The following is a 16915-nucleotide window of genomic DNA, read 5'->3' as shown; positions in this document are numbered from 1 at the left end:
AAGATGTCCCCAAAAACCTCATGCTTCACTACGAGGCTAGCTTCATCAATGCTGCATGATATACATAAATATAGTCAAATAAATTGTGCCAAACAAATGTAATGCACCATATAATTAAATGGCAATATATATTTTGAAGCTCAGTTCTTTTTTAATAACACATTAAGGCCCTCGTTATGATGTCCGTCCAACCCGTGCATCCTACCTCACTTACAGTTGGGGTCCAATTCATATCCAGATCTTTGGAAGAGGGCTTGGAGAAAATGGGGGTAGTCTTTCCTTTCCTTGTCAGAAATCGTGAACCTGATGTGTCCAGTGGAAAAGCAGTCACAACATCCTCCTTTTCAGCAAGCCCAACTTCCTGCTCTGCTCCTACTTCCAAAGATCAGATATTGCAGGCTGTCGTTCCTCTTATTGATTTTCCTGTGGATATTTAGTTGGGTGCTGGGACACTTGTATTTCAGACTCACTGCTCTCCACGAGTGTAGTCACTGCAGTGCTGAAAGACAAAGGCTTAGGTTTTGGTGGTGTCAATGTTAATCCAGAGGTGGTCTGCCTCCTAGCCTCTTCCTGCCTAGGGCTGTACACAACAGGTATGCTGCATTTAAAAAAAAATAAGGATTGATCCCAGTGGTGGCACTGGAAACTGATTTCTTCTTCTCCTCACTAGACACTTTCTTGGCAGATTAAGATCATATTTGTTATGGGTTAGCAGTTAGCAGCACTTAGCAAAAGCAGAAGCATTTAGCAGAGGACTTAGATGTCACTGTCAGCTAATTCTCGTATTTCTCTCCATCTCAGTATTATGCGTAAGTTGACATATTGTGCAGGCAATAAAAATGAAGCAGAAAGTTAGTGAGACTTGGGCAGCCTAGCCAATGAAATACAGGTCATTATCATTATCAAAGCATAACAGTAGTGTACCCATGCATAAACCAACTATTTTTAGATAGCTATTACACAGGAAAAGCTAGCTGTCTGCCCCTCCATGGTGCCTGAGGATGCAGGCAGAAATCAAATAAATAAATTAAATATTTGCTTGCTCCCCTCCAGGGCTTATTGGAGGCTGGAGGAAGGTAAATAATAGTTCAAATAATAGAATAATAATTAAAATAATTGCTGTTGTCCCTCCATGGGATGCAGGTAAAAATTCGAATAAATGAATAAATAATTGCTAAATGCCCTATAGGCCCCTGGAGGTCCTAGTAAAAGGCCAGAGCATGTAAAAATAAATTAACGAATAACATTGATATAAGTCCCCTTCCAGTGCCTATGGGGACCCAATGGGAGGGGAGATTGAAAAGACTAATGTACAAAAGTATTGCTGGGGGCCTGTGGTGCCCCTCCAGATCACATGGGGACCCTTTGGGAGGCAGAGGAGGAGGACACAATTGAATACATTAATTATATAATTGCTGGTACCCTTCCAATGCCCATGGTGACTCTCTGGGAGGTGAGGTCAGGGAAAAATAGAATAAAGTAATAGAAAACACTGTCCTACAGTCAGCACCAAACACAAATAAATATATCAGGAAAAAACAAAAAAAATAACAAAGATGTCCGCAGCAGCTTCTCTGACTGTTCCTGGGAAAGAGTTTTTAAAAGTGGAATAAAAGGATTGAAACACACACTGGTTGCACACAATGGTGGCAGCTAGCTCATTGGTCGCACGTCAAGCGAAGGAGAAGGTATGCAAAACAGATACAAAATGGACACCACACATGCACACACGCACACACACTCATTGGCTACACAAAATGGTCAGCAAAGAAGGAGGCATGGAAAACAAAGAAACAATGGTAGCCTATGACACACACGTACATTAGCTATACAAAATGGCAACTGGCACATGTCAGAAAAGATAGGGTGAGTTGAGCTATACTTCCTGTAAAACCTTCCCTGTTCCCCCTCCAAAAAACCTTTAGCATTGTGGGTAAAGTATAGCAGAGACATACCCAAAATGTTTCTGGGTCCAGACATGGGCCTCCCTTTACTCAACACCAGTAAATTACAATATCAGAAAAGAAAAATAAATACAATTTTAAAATTTCTCAACCACAAACAACCCAGTGCAACATTAACAATGTCACACATACACAAGTTCACAATAAAATGAAGGGTAAGCACATGGAGAAGAAGGCAGCTAATAACAAAGGAACAAGCCTTGCTACATGGGACTGGACTACGGGAGCCACTGTGAGACTAACCACCAACATGTAGATAACAAATAATTTACATTTTGCATTTAATCCAAGGCCATTCACAAGCTCATCAAATGATTAAAAACATAAAGAACAGCAGCTGTGCAAAAAACACTCAAGTACTACTGCAGTGCGAACTTGGGCCCAAACACTAAAACAAGAACACAGTAACATTATTAACAAATCTTTTCAAAATTCACACGAAAATGGAAAATGTGTTTATAACACTTGGCCTCCACCAACCCAAATATTTGCAAACATCCCTAATACAACTTAATCCTATAAGGGTCCCTCCTCCCAACTCCAGGCTATGGCTTCTTGTTAGCAATGGCTTATAATAAGAAGTGCGTCATTATTTGTGCAATTGTCTGCTATCAGTAATAAAGCTCTTTGTGTGTTATTTTTAAGAGCTGTTATTAATATTATAAAATCTAATAAAATAAAAATTCAGTCATATTACTTTTAGGCTAAACTTTGTTTTAAAATTATTTTCAAACTACACATATCTTTGAATACATCCCAACATCTGCGTCCCCTACCACTCGCTGATGATATATGCTTAGAGTGAAGGAGAAACCCAAAGGAGAGTTAACAGTTGCCTATAGTAAGTACAGGTGTAAGAGAAGGATCAGTTCTAGCACAAGGTCATGTTTTCGATATTTTTTACGTTATGAAGCATGAGACCTGAGATATCATAGATATGTCAGTTCATGATACCTCCCGAGATAGTAGCGTACTAATTAGCGCCAATTTAGTTTCATAACATTTGAGATTTGACAATCTGCTCTTCTCCATTGTTTCTTCCAAAGTTTGTTTAACCATGAGTTTAATGTCAGTGTGGTTTGTTGCCCCACTCCACTAATAGTGTTTGTGGAGCAGTGACTAAAGGGACTGCCAAGTGATGACCTCTCTTAGATTTGTAGGGCCCGATTCACAAAAGTAATCTGAGACAAAATCCTAACTTTCTGACTTTCGGTATTCACAAAGGGCTTTAGGAGTAATAAAGTTAGGATTTTTTCTCAGTTAAACTTAAGTTTGGTCTTAAGTTAGACCAAAGCTTATGTTTTACTGAGACAATACCCTAACTTTACTACTCCTAAATGCCCTTTGTGAATACAGAAAGTTGGAAAGTTAGGATTTTTTCTCAGATTACTTTTGTGAATTGGGCCAGTAGTATCTACCTTTAGGAAAAGACAGGCCAAGAGAACCACCTCAGTTTCTTTCAGTAGTTGTACTACATCTGCTTTATCTATTTCAAGTAAAGTCTACTCCCACTGTCGACCCATTTTGGGACAGTGGCACAGCAAGACCAGAATAGTGCTTATAGAACCACAGCTTCTCCACCAAAGGTTATCTCATTTAGCAATTTTGTCTGAAGATGTACATCAGTGTGTAAGGATTTTGTCTAGGTCTCCTTCATCTTAGCACTTTGGGTAAGTAATTGATCTTTGTCATACAGTTTTCCCCATTTCCTTAGGGAGCAGGATCTCCTAAACACAACCTCTCATTACTTAAGGCCCAGAGTTTTGTCCTCCATGGTATGTTCAGTCAAGGGTATGTCCATTATCAATCTCAACTTTTTGTTGGTAAACAACCTTTACAACGCAACTTTTACATCGCAGAGCCTTTTCAACGCAACCATTACAACGCAAACTATTACAACGCATTGTTCTGGGGGGCGCTCTAGGATAGGGAATAGGTTAATTTGCTATCCAATAACCTTCCCTAGTGTCCAGGGGACTGGAGTTGGAATAGTAAATTAAACTATTCACTATCCAGCACCCCAAAGCACTATGCGTTGTAATGGACTGCGTTGTAATACTTGCGTTGTAAAGGCATGCGATGTAAAAGCATGTGTTGTAATGTCATACATCCGGTATCATGCTCGGCCATATCACAACACAAATTGTCTTACTTAACTATTTCCGGATTGATAAGATACCAAGCAGGCATTTAAGAAGTTTTATACAAAACATTTCAAAGGGATGGGTAGGATTGTCCTAATAAAGATGAAGGCCCTGCTGCAAATATTGTTTTATTTCAAACTATCCCAAGAAATGTGGACAAGTTTCTCTAGGGAGCCATAAAACACGGGGCTTGGCAGTTACAAAATCTCCAATCATATTTACACAACACAGCTTATATTTGTGATGGAATGGGTAAAACTAGAAACATCGAAACAGTGATGCTTTATTGATAACCTCATTGCTGATACCCCTATCCGGCAAATCCTGGTGCCACAGATGATTTAGTAGAGAAACTGAGGTCTCTATTCTGTCATGATGGTTCAATCAGCAATATGGGACACAATTATCCATCAACTACCTCTGGCACAATTTGTTCATCTTTCACTTCAATTAATTTTAACAATGATTTCTCTCCTGTGGTGGACAAAAAGCACTTTCAGGCTTAGAGACAAAATAGATGTGTTATGATGGGCACCCTATTTAGTAATGTTCAGATAAAATCTTTTGAGGACCTCAAAAAACAATACAAACCTTCCAGAGCCAAAGAAGTATGGCTGTCCACAGAATAAGAACTGGGTCCTACCGTCTACAGTGAGGGAGGGTCCATCAGAACCCTAGATGAAAGACCATTATCGTAACGAAAAGGGATGTATGACATTACAACGCATGCTTTTACATCGCATGCCTTTACAACGCAAGTATTACAACGCAGTCCATTACAACGCATAGTGCTTTGGGGTGCTGGATAGTGAATAGTTTAATTTACTATTCCAACTCCAGTCCCCGTGGACACTAGGGAAGGTTATTGGATAGTAAATTAACCTATTCCCTATACTAGAGCGCCCCCCCAGAGCAATGCGTTGTAATAGTTTGCGTTGTAATGGTTGCGTTGTACAGGCTCTGCGATGTAAAAGTTGCGTTGTAAAGGTTGTTTACCCATGATACCAAGTTATGTTATCGAGTCAGAGTTTCATTGGATGAATATAAGCATGTGGACAGCCTCCAGTTAGCTAGGCAATGGATGTGGTAGGAGAACTTTCAATTTCGTAATGTTGATTTTAAAGTTAGAAATGATATTCAATTAACTAAAACTGGTTTCCTGAACGCTGAGACCTGAGCATCATGGCTGATGACCGGTGGAGCTGCTAGACAGCTAATGAGGAGATTTGCCCTGGTTTCACCCTTGACCGTCACCTACCCAGCCGGACATTGGGCACAGTTCCTCGTCTCCCCACTATTACTCCTCCCCCCTACGAATTCCTGAAACTTTTTGTGTACTGTACCTTACTATGCTCTTGTTTCTGATGTAACTTTAACGCAACGTTCCTAATGTAAAGCGCTCTGATACCCTCGTGGGTCAAGTTTGCGCTATTTAAAACTTTATAAATAAATAAATAAATATGCTACTTATGCCACTATTCAAGCAGTAGTGGCACTATGAGTTTGGAGTCCGCTGTGAACAAAGTAAGATTGAACTTGGTCTGTCCTATATGTACTCTTTTAAATTCTACTCTTTTCCTAATGGTGTTTGCTATAAGTTCTAACGCCAGGCTCATATGAGAGGTGAGAGTGGACACCCTTGTCTAGTTCCACATTCTATATGTATGGTTGCATAAGTCATACTATATACTCTTATGGAAGCTCTAAGCACTTGGTAGCTAGAAAGAGCTCATCTAGGAAAGTGCTGATCAAAACCTAGCTTCTATATCACCTGTGCTATATTAGACCAGTTTACTCTGTCAAATGCTTTCTCAGTGTTTAACAAATAGTGAAAGACGTACTGCTTTATGTGTTGTCGCCATAATGAATTCCCAGGATAAATACCGTTTGGGCAGCATGTATCATTTCTGGGAAGAGCGGGCCAAGCCACCCAGATACTAATCAAGTACTTTACATCAACATTGAGAAGAGAGATAGGCCTGTAAGAGGTACACAGGGTAGGGCTGTCGTTGAGCTTGGGTATTACAACCATTGCCGTTTCTCACATGGAGTCTACTAATTCCTCTGTTCTCTCAAATTAATTAGACAATCTCGTAAGAACTGGAGACTGCTTGATGCAATATATTTTGCAAAAGTGTGCAATAAAACCATCAGGCCTGAGGATTTCCCTCCCTTCTGTTTGGTAATGACACTGATAACCTCCTCCTTGTTTTGTGTTCTTCTGAGATGTTTTTTCAAATCTGTTGGAAAGGCACAATGCATGTTTTTATTTATTTACTAGCAGCCCGCCCCAGCGTTGCCTGGGGCAGAAGGGGGCTGGTGGCAACATTTCAGGCTTGGGTGCACTCCCGCCCTGGCCCCCGCCCGCCCCGACATTGCCCAGACCGCCTCCCGCCTCCCGCCTCTGCCTCCGCCTCCCGCCTCCGCCTCCCACCTCGCCTTTGCCTTACCTGAGCCGCCACTCTTTCCCGCGCTCCGGACTTCACCACCACTCCTCGCTGCTCGTCACCGCTCCTCCCCGCCTGTCGTCATCACGCACGTTGCGGACATCGCTAGGTCACGGCCAGCGCTACGTCGCAGGCGGCGCTACTTTTAGGGGACTACTTTTTTTTTAAAGTTAAATTTTTTAATTTACGTTTTTTTTATTTTATGCAGCCTGTGTCCATCTACACACCCTGAGGATTACAACAATGTATTGGGTGTGTGGATTGGCGCTGTGGTTCCCGAGTTTACCTTGCCAAAAGGTTTCTGTTTTCTCTTTATAATAGTAGTATAGATACCTCCACTACATTGGGTGCCATTGTTTCCGTAGCACTGAGATAATAATAGAAGGTGCAGAAGACTTCCTATACAGCACAGTCCTTGGGTACATATGTTCCAGAGTGGTTCTTCACTTCTTTGCCCAATTATATTGAACCTTACTTTGAGTTGCACAGTCAGTTGCCTCCCTGCATTGTTTCCTGAGGAATAGTATTTCTGCTATATGCTGAGGGTTGATTACTCTGATGTGTCCTAGACCAATACCCTAATCTGGGCTCTGAGCATGGAAATAATGTGCCATAGTTTACTCGAGGCCATTCCTTTGTGCTCTCCCTCCAACTACTAGTAGGAAAAACCTTCAGGCAACGAACAAACTCACATCTCTCAATCATTGCAATATCAAGCAGACGCCGAACCATAGCCATCAACCTTTCGGTGCATCGATCCTTCAAGATGTAACCAGGTTTAGGGCCACTTTCCCACAGTTTTTTAGGTCTGTAAATATTACCTTCTTATGAAAGGCCTCTTCCTCTGAATTCAGGCCGTATAGCTTCACTATGTTATATAAACTAGAACTGAGCTGTATTACCAGGGGTATCATCCTCCCACCTTTGTTCATAAGCTACTCAAATGCAAATTCACAGGATGGCTACTCCCACTTTCTTTGTGTGAGTGCATGTGAAGTATGGTGGGGAACAAAACTGACTTCCTTATAGACCAATCTTTTTTGACCAGTTGGTTCTCTTACAGTAGGCATTTGTTGACACCAGTGCTTTACAGCAGGCTAAAACCTAGACCTGGGAGAAATTTCAATTACACCAGAGTAATCGGAGTAATTTCAGTAATTTTGCCTTACTATTTGATGCAGAATTACTTATAATTATGCAATTATGTGGAAAATAAACCCCCCCAGCAAGAGCACATTTATCAAACACGAGTGGCTGCTTGAGCTGTTGTTCATAATCTGTTGCATTTAGCACTATTTTCTTAGCACAAAATGCATCCTCTCTGTACATTTTGCCTGAGAAACTTACGCTGGATCCTGTGTCGAGATACTTTCTCCTGAGATAAGTGTTAGTCCTTCCCTCACCAGGAGTTTCCTATCAAGTTTAGCTGTGGAAGCCATTTTCATAGCTAAAGCCTGCCAGTACCCCTGAAGTGGCTTTGGTCATCTTTTTTCAGTTAAATAGTTTGCGAGCCCCGTTCATGAGCCCGCCCTTACATTCACAAAAGAGTATCTGTTTAGTTTTTAAGTGGCATATTCTGGACTCGTCTCTTCAGAGGAGGTTCTCAGCTCTGCCAAATAATCTATTTACTGTGATGGGGCTGCCTCTAAGCGTTTCTCTGCCTCCATAAGTGCGTATTTCCTGGCATTTTCAGTTCAATCAATGGCAGAGAGAGTCCCTTTTGCCTTTTCTCCTCACTACTCTCTATTGTTGTTCACTATCCTTGCAATAAGAGTTACTGCTGGCCTCTTCTCCCCACATATTCCCACTCCCTGCCCATGAATTTATTTCAATGTGCCTCCTTTACATTATTAATATGATGTTTCTGATCACTACAGATGAAGATGTGCCTAAAAGGTGGGCCGATGATATGTACTGTTGTGCTTATGAAGGAAGTCAGTGATAAGCCTCATTTCACTTCTGCTTTGCAAGGTGAAAGCAGCTAGATAATTGTACAGCGTAAGTTTAGGTCTCATGTTTGTGGTATTGGCGAAGGAACTAGAAAATATTACTATTTGTTATCATCAAAGAAGTACACCTTGGCCAACATGTCTGGTGTTGTCTCCTCAGCTGAGGACCAGCAACTACACTGTGTATATGAATAGACGTATAAGAGGATCATCTTAGAGATTTGGTATGTGGTGTAGAAGATTCTGCTTGAAAGCTTGGATGTTGCGGCCGTCAGCTCTCCTTCCATGGCCCAAATTTTAATGTTGTTACTCATCGACCTGTGTGCAATGTCTTCATGCTCGATGGCCAGGTCGTGATACCGCTCTTCTAGGGTGAGATCTCTGCTCCTGATGTGATGGATCTCTTTGGATCTTTTTTCCTTGTGTTCAAGATCATTTTCTTTTGTACCCAATTTGTTAATGTTCTGCTGCTTTTCCTTGACATATTCTTGTAGATACCCTCTGCTATTGCTCACCCACCTCTTTTATCGCTCTCAGAACATTTTGCGTGAATTCCTGGCAGATACTTACTTCCATTGGTAGCTCTGTAGTCTTTTCCGGAAATAACCTATTGAAGACTTCTCTTGTGAATCGATTCTCCTTCCTTTATTCACCAGCATGTCCTTTATAGAAGGGTCTCTCTGACTTTAGTTAGTCGCTATCCTGTGATCAGTGACTTAAACACTCTATCTTCCTGCGGAAGGCCCTATCAATCACTTAGGGGCAGATGTAGGAGCCCAAATACCGGTCAGTAACGGCCGATTTCGGCCGTTACCGACCGGTGTTTAGGAATTGGCATGTAGGGGCCATTATTTTACAGATTCGGTAAATTTACCGATAATGTAAAATACCGAATCGGTAATTTTACCGTTTCGGTAAATCCAAATGTAGGTGACACTCCTGAGAGTGTCACAGGCCCTTAAGAGTCGGTATTTTACCACACAATCCTATTGTGTGGTAAAATACCGAATCCAGGTGTGCATGCACATCTGTGCATGCACACTGTGCAATGTGACACACATACATGCCCTTAGGGCATGTATGTGTGCCACATGTCACACATGCCTTTACTTCGGGTGCTAGAGGGTGTCAAAGTGACACCCCCTGCACCCTTGCAACATTCGGTATTTACCGATTCCGAATCGGTATTTCCCATTGATTCCTATGGGCTACCGAATCAGTAAAATTTGGTATTTATGAGTCGGTAAATGTCCCTGACCTACATCTGGCCCTTAGTCCTGTCTGCTTGGTTTTAGAGATGACTTTGGGAGTAAACAAGCTCATCTGATAGGGGCCTCCCCACAGATAGGTGCAGTAAGCTGCTTCATGGCTGAATCACAGTCTTAACCTGACCTTGTGAGTGCAAACCAACCCGCCAGCACGTGGCTCTCTATAAATGCAGGTCTTCCGTAGTGGTGGAGAGCTGTTTTCTGACACTTTTTTCCTATTCTGACGACACTCAAATTATTTTTTCCCTGTTATCTTCACAGAGGCATAATCCTGTGTCTCCCAACCTCGTTCTCAGATGGATTACCTCCTGGATGGAAGGCAACTCGCTCAAACTTAAGGGTTAAAAAAATGAGGATATGGTTCTGGGCAGGGACCTACAGCTGTGGGGCACTAAGCACTGGCTTACATCTTTGGGGACCCTTCCAACTCTATACCCCAAAGTTAAAAGCTTAGATATCTGGTTAGATGAAGCTCTATTTAAGCATCCACAAGATGCTAAATTCGGATCCACCTGTTTTGCCGTAATGAAATGGGTGAGGAAAATTATCTAGATTATTCCCCATTTGGGAGCAGATAAGGCCTGTATTCACCACCTTCAGGTTGTGCAGACTTCCGCTGCTAGACTTCTTGCCCGTCTCCTGAGACATGTTCCGGCCCCTCCTATCATCCATGAGTTGCATTGACTGCCTATTGGAAAGACAGTGCAATTCAAAGCTTTTTGTTTCAAGTTTAAAGCCAGGGCTGCCTTGGTCCTGTTTGCTCTCTTCATTTTCGGGATATTAAGTGTGGGCAATTATGTGTAGGATGCAAGAATACACAGAGTGGCTCAGGCCTGCTCCTCGGCTCCGCACAGGGGCCGGTCCATGAGCGGCATCCCTTGCTTCTCTGCTTGGTGTTCTACCTCTGCTGGTATAGGTCCAAGGGAGTAGCGCAGTTGCACAGCTCAGCACAAGGGACTGCCGTTCTTCACTGTGAGATGATGTCCACCAATGTCGAGGGGGAAAGAGCTGAGCTCTCATCTTCATGTCCTCTCCACGGCCCTGCTGGCCATGCCACCCAGATATTGCTTGTAGTATACATACCAGCTATTATCCTTCATTTGAGCACTCTTGAGAAATTCCATGACCTCCTAAATTGTGAATATATCAAAGGATTTCTGCCAATATTGTAATTATAATATAGGGTGTACAATTCAATACAGAGAGTGGGCGTTAAGTTAGCCCCTTGCTCGCATGCATCCAGAAGTGCCATACAGAAATTTGGTTATTAATTTACTGTTCCAACATGACTTCTAAAGTAAAAATTAAAAATAAAGAGGCATATTTACTCTATCCACAACGTTGTGGTGGCGATAGGGGCTTCGCCTTATTTACAAGGTAGTGTTAAGCCACTTAATGTGGCTTAACGCTGCCTTGTAAATAAAGCCCCCTTTCACGCTATACTTAGCGTGAAAGGGTAGGGCACTGGTTGTTGCGGTGGGCATTCCACCGCAACACCCATTGATTTTGATGCTGCCCCATATTTACAAGGATGGCATAAATATGAGGCAGCAGCAACATTAAGGTCAGGGAAAACCTGGTCTTACCCTGGTGCAAGGATGAGAAATGTTTAGTTTCTCCTAGTTTTTGCTGTTTTCATGTGTGCTTCATTGTGGAGCACACATGGAAACAGCAAAACACCAATGATTGTTTATGTCAGGAAGGTGTCCTTTTCTCCACATAAACAATCATTGAAAAAAATGAAGTTTTGCAACTTCTATATATTCATTAAGCAGCACACACAGAAGTTATAAAACGCCATTGTAAGATTGTTTATGTGCAGGAGGGACACCTTCCTGCACATAAACAATCACTCCCCTCAATGCAGGCACCCTTGCACTATGCTACCAGGGTGCCTGCATTTGCGCTAGACAGCTAAATTTAGTGCCAGCACAGGGGGAAATGCAGAGATGCACAATATTCTTGTGAATATGATGCAGCCCTGCGTTTTTAAAGTGACGGAGCGTGTTGTTAACCTTTTAGGCTTAATGACACGCCTTGCCACTTTCTTTCTAAATATGCTCCAAAGTGTATAGCGTGCCATTGAAATTGGGAATTGCCAAAGCTAATACTCTGGCACTCTACTTTTTAAATGCGAGGCCTATTGGCTTTCCCAGCACTTCTTATATGAGACTCTAAGTGGAGTACTGCAGTACTAATCTCAATACATTTTTAATTGACATTGTCATTATGGAAAGGCATCCTAATGTAACAGCAGCATGGAATATCATGGAACAGGCACAGAAGCCTGCTCATTTATTCATGTTAAGTGTCTTGGCATAAGGTAATGAAAACAAAATCTCTTTAAAGTAATTGTGATTGAGCAAAATACTTGGAATAGACAAGAATTACATGTCCGTGTTCAAAAGCCCTGAGCACAATTTTAGAACTTCACATAACAAGATGTACCAAAGTACATATGAAAGACAAATAAACACAGGATTTCCAGATTCTAAACATATGTCCTCATTTGTATATCTAATAACTCTTTATTTCAGAATTGTGCAGCAAGGGGCCAATGGTCTGTGTTTTGAAATAGCAAAACGATGATCTGATAGCTATGCAGGCTATATCCCGGTTAATTTAAATTAACTGGTTTTACTGTCAGTGGGCACTGTAAGCCCAGCAGACAGTCCTTAATTTGAGGCGGTGGTTTCGGGTGCTGAGCACTGACACTTAATGGTCAACACCAGCACTTATGGCAGTCTGCCACGTGGTAATGATGTTTGTCTAAATTACAGATGAACACAATAACAGTTGTTTAGCAATCCAGTATACATCAAAAATTCCTAATGACTGCTGCCCAAGCCATTCTTGTAGCTTTGAGGGCCTGGAGTTGTTTGAATTGTCACAATTGTAGGGTATGATGGTTAGTAATTGTGTTGCTTTTGTCATTGTTGATGCTGGCAGGGACAGTGGGCAGTGCAAGCTATAATGGTCTCCTGACTAGTGCCCTGGCACTTAGGTTTTTACAAAATAGGCTCTGCCTGCAGATATAGTTGAGGTTCTGCTGTGGCCTTAGGTTTTTAGTATTGTGGCTAAGGGTGGACCAGTGAAAGACAGCTGACTATAGTAAATATAGACCTCCCACTGTGTGAGTACTGCTGTGCTACATTTATCATTGTTGTGCCTTCAGGAAAAGACTAATTGAGTTTTGAGTTTGAAGATACTGGCCCATGATTTGGATTTTTAAACAAGGTAGTCTGCACTAAACATGGAGGGCCCGATTCACAGAATGAACTTAAGACTAAATCCTAAACGTACTACTATTTGGTATTCACAGAATGCACTTACTACTTTCGGAATTCACAGAGTGAACTTACTACTTTCGGGATTCACAGAATAACCTTACTACTTTCGGTATTCACAGAATAGATTTAAGACTACTAACTCTAAGTCCGAAATCGGGGAGTAAATTCCGGCCCGGAGGCGGAGCTTCCGGCTTGGGGGCGGAGCTTACGGCCCGGAGGCGGAGCTTGCGGGCCGGAGGCGGAGATTCCGGCTCGGAGGTGGGGATTTTTGCCATGCTGAAATCTCCAACTCTGGGCCGCAAGCTCCGGGACAGAATCTGCTAATTGTCCCTCGGTTCAGGCTATGTAGAGCCGGCGGTCGGTCCTTTAGGGTACTGGCTGCAAAATTGTGGAATTCCCTTCCGCTCCATATCCGTGAACTGGATGAGCTCCTGCAGTTCAGGAGGGCCATTAAAACCCATCTTTTTTCTCGTTTAGCTTAGCCTTCTGGTAGTTCATTTTTTCCGTAGCTGCGGTGTTGTGTTTGTTACTCTTGTAAGCGCCGGGACGCCCCTTGGCTGGGGCAGCCGTTGCGCTATAAAAGTGCTTTTAACATAACATAACATAACATAAAACGCTTATATAATAGTTATGAATATTGCTAGAATCCACATGTTTTATGCTTAAAAGTAAATGAAATGCATTGAACTTAAAATGACCCACGTTGAAATAAACATGACATGTATTGAATTGATTATGATATATATTGAGATAAGTATGACTCTTCGTCAAAGGAATGTGACATGCATTCAAATAAATATGCCATATGCTGATATTAATATGGCATGCAGTGAAATGAATATAGCATGCATTGAAAGTTATAGGACCTCCAATAAAAATAATTTGAACTGTCCTAAAATTAATGTTACTTATACAAAAATGAATATAACATTTGCTGAAACAAATACAGCATGGAGTGAAAAGATTATGACACATTTTGAAAAAAGATTCTAACAAACCTTGAAATTAATCTGTTAAATATTGACAGAAATATGACACATGTTGAAATGAATATGGCACCTGTTAAAATTAATATGACAGGCCCTGAACATAATACAAAGCCTTGTGAAATAAATGAGGCTTTCAATAAAAGAATTAGCCATATGCTGAAATAAATATGGCTCATGTTTTAAATATTATAGTATGTGTTGAAATGGTGATAACATGCTTTGAAATGAATGTGACATGTTGACATTGTTTTAAATGCACTAAATTAGATATGAGATTGTCTAAAATGAATATAACATGCACTGGAAATAGAATAAATAATTTTAAAATGCAGCACATTGACATGCAGCATGAGTAGGTGGCGGTACAAGGACACGCAGCATGAGAAGTTTTGGGCACCAATACAGAGACAGACTGTTGACCTAATTACAAGTTGTGTGGAACAGTATTACCACATGGTTTTGTGTGGTGATATCTCTCAGCCCACTCACAAGTAACACTGGGTCCAATTCGCCCACTCACAAGTAACACTGGGTCCAATTTTAAAGTCTTATTACAAGTTGTTAATGAAGCTACCGGAAAGGTGAGAATACCACTGAAATGTGACTTCCTCAGCGTTGGTGGTATGTCATGGCAAATGAGAAATATGAGAGCATAAATAGAATTTCCAAGCTAAAAGTATACAATTTCACGCACACACCTCTACTCTGACATGAAAAAAACAACACCAAAGAACACATCTCCATCATAAACCCAGACCTCAAACAATATAGTCTAGGTGTAAGCTATAGTCTTAAGAAATGTTTGAACAGTTAGTATTAAAGTTAAGAAACAAATCACTACAATCATCCCCAGAAACAAAGCAAATAAGTACAATAGCTAGACACCTCACAGGCTCAATCTACCTCCCAATCTAGCCCTAATAATTCCGTCACAAGACCACACCATACTACCACCACCTATGCCCCGAACAAATCAAGGAAATACATTTATAAGTGCATAATATATACCCACAGCTACCTCTTTTTAACTGCCATACCAATCCCAACTTTTAAACAACCTAAGGAGAGAATGGACGTCTTGCCGGAGTTTAACCAGCCCCAGAAAGCACTGCCGTTCGTGAAATCAGAAGGACTTTAGTACATCCCTCCTAAGCATTCCTCCTGCTCAGCACAGGTGGTAACCTTTGCAAAACATAATGGGAACACTGCATTCCCCTAAGAATTCTGACATTACCTAATCATGACATACAGACATCAATATCAACATTTAAATTCATGTGCCACACAAACTTTCAATTTTGCACCTACTAAAAAAAACTGCACATGAGCTTCAGACCTCTATGGCTACCAATTCATGTACCTTAAAATTGCAATGTCCAACATTTTAGTGGACTGTCACCTACAGGCCCTGCCTCCCCTATTTGTCATAGGTGATATCGTCCTAGCAAGCTTATGTTCCCATCCCTTATAACTCAAGGGAACATTTCATATGGTGCCTCCCAAGAGGCATAGCATTTGTCCCTCATGTGGTTATCATATTTGTGGATTGCTGGATCCAATTAAGTGTCTTGCACTAGGCACAATTACGTCTCTTGCACACTAAGCTATCACAAGTAACATGTATCCCATAACTTTAGTGTTCCCTAAAGCAATTGCTTTTATTACCTGGAGTCTACTGTTGGCAGAAGAGCAGGCAAAGTGCCATTATGCCAGGCACTCACATAGCCCTTCATTTTCTTTTGCCTCAGCCCACCCAGTATGCTCTTAATATTGCGCAGGTTTATTAAGCTGTGAATCTGCTCCTCCAAGAGAGTCAAGTGTAACTCAGCTGCAGCTCCTCCCAAGGTTGCTAGATTCTCAAGTCTGCATTTTGAGAGTAGGTTCCGGATATGAAATTCAAAGTCTTAAAACCTCTTTTTGGAATCTACCACAGGCAGGGTGGGAGAGGAGACTACATTGACTACCTGGATTATCTAATGCTGAATCTTCCCTCTCACCTGGGCCATGGACTTTTGGAGAAAATGGCCCATGAGCCAGGGCACTTGCTTCACAAGCTGTATCTCAGACACAATAAATTCGAATGTGGTGGACATATATCTTATTCCTTTTAATGCAATTCATATTCATTTCAGTGCTTGCTATAGTCTTTTCAGTGAAGGTGATATTATTTTCATGATAGTTCACATATATTTTAGTATATGTTTTATTCAATATGTGTTAGTTTTATGATGTATGATGAAATCACGCTGCTGTGTATCTTATTGGTTTTGATACATGGTAAATTGAGTCTTTCATGTACAAAATTGGTTTTGAAATATGTGATATGTCTTTTGTTGCAGTTTGCAATTTTGACATTAACGGCTTCCCATACCTGATACTGGGAGGCTCGTGCTCCAGATAGCACTGCACCTGAACATTCCTCTTGCACACGCAAATCAAGACACTCTTAACTAAAATAGGTGCAGATGGTAGCTTGGGATTGAATTAGTACATTGAACCTCTTAATTTCTGTAAAGCCCTATTCTTGCATGGAGTCTGCTAATTCCCCTGCCTCCCCAAAGTCGGTAAACAATCTGGTAAGGACTAGGGACAGCTTAGTGCAGTATATGTTGTAACACTGTGCAGTAACACAATGGGAACAGGGGATTTCCCTACCTTAAGCTTGCTAATGGCACTGATACCATTTCCTTGGTCATGGGTTCTTTCAACTAAGTTGGAGGAACCCAATCCAAGTTCTTCCAATCTGTCAGAATGGCATGTGTAAGTTTGTTATTAAGGTATGCCCCCTCTATGTCAGGTGCCACTATTGTTTTTAGCATTGAGATTCTGATATAAGGTGCTGGAATAATCTTCAGTGCAACACG

The 16915-nt window shown here is 41.4% G+C and overlaps 1 long non-coding RNA gene across 1 annotated transcript in view; it reads left to right on the top strand.

Moving 5' to 3' along the window:
* The window catches only part of LOC144761334 (uncharacterized), a 186101-nt gene that overhangs the window by 48466 nt on the left and 120720 nt on the right, over nucleotides 1–16915 (top strand). The window lies entirely within an intron of this gene.

Source organism: Lissotriton helveticus, chromosome 6, assembly GCF_964261635.1.
Source record: "Lissotriton helveticus chromosome 6, aLisHel1.1, whole genome shotgun sequence".
NCBI lineage: Eukaryota > Metazoa > Chordata > Amphibia > Caudata > Salamandridae > Lissotriton > Lissotriton helveticus.
Note: the sequence above shows the minus strand (reverse complement) of the source record. Positions and strands in the feature narration are given on the sequence as shown.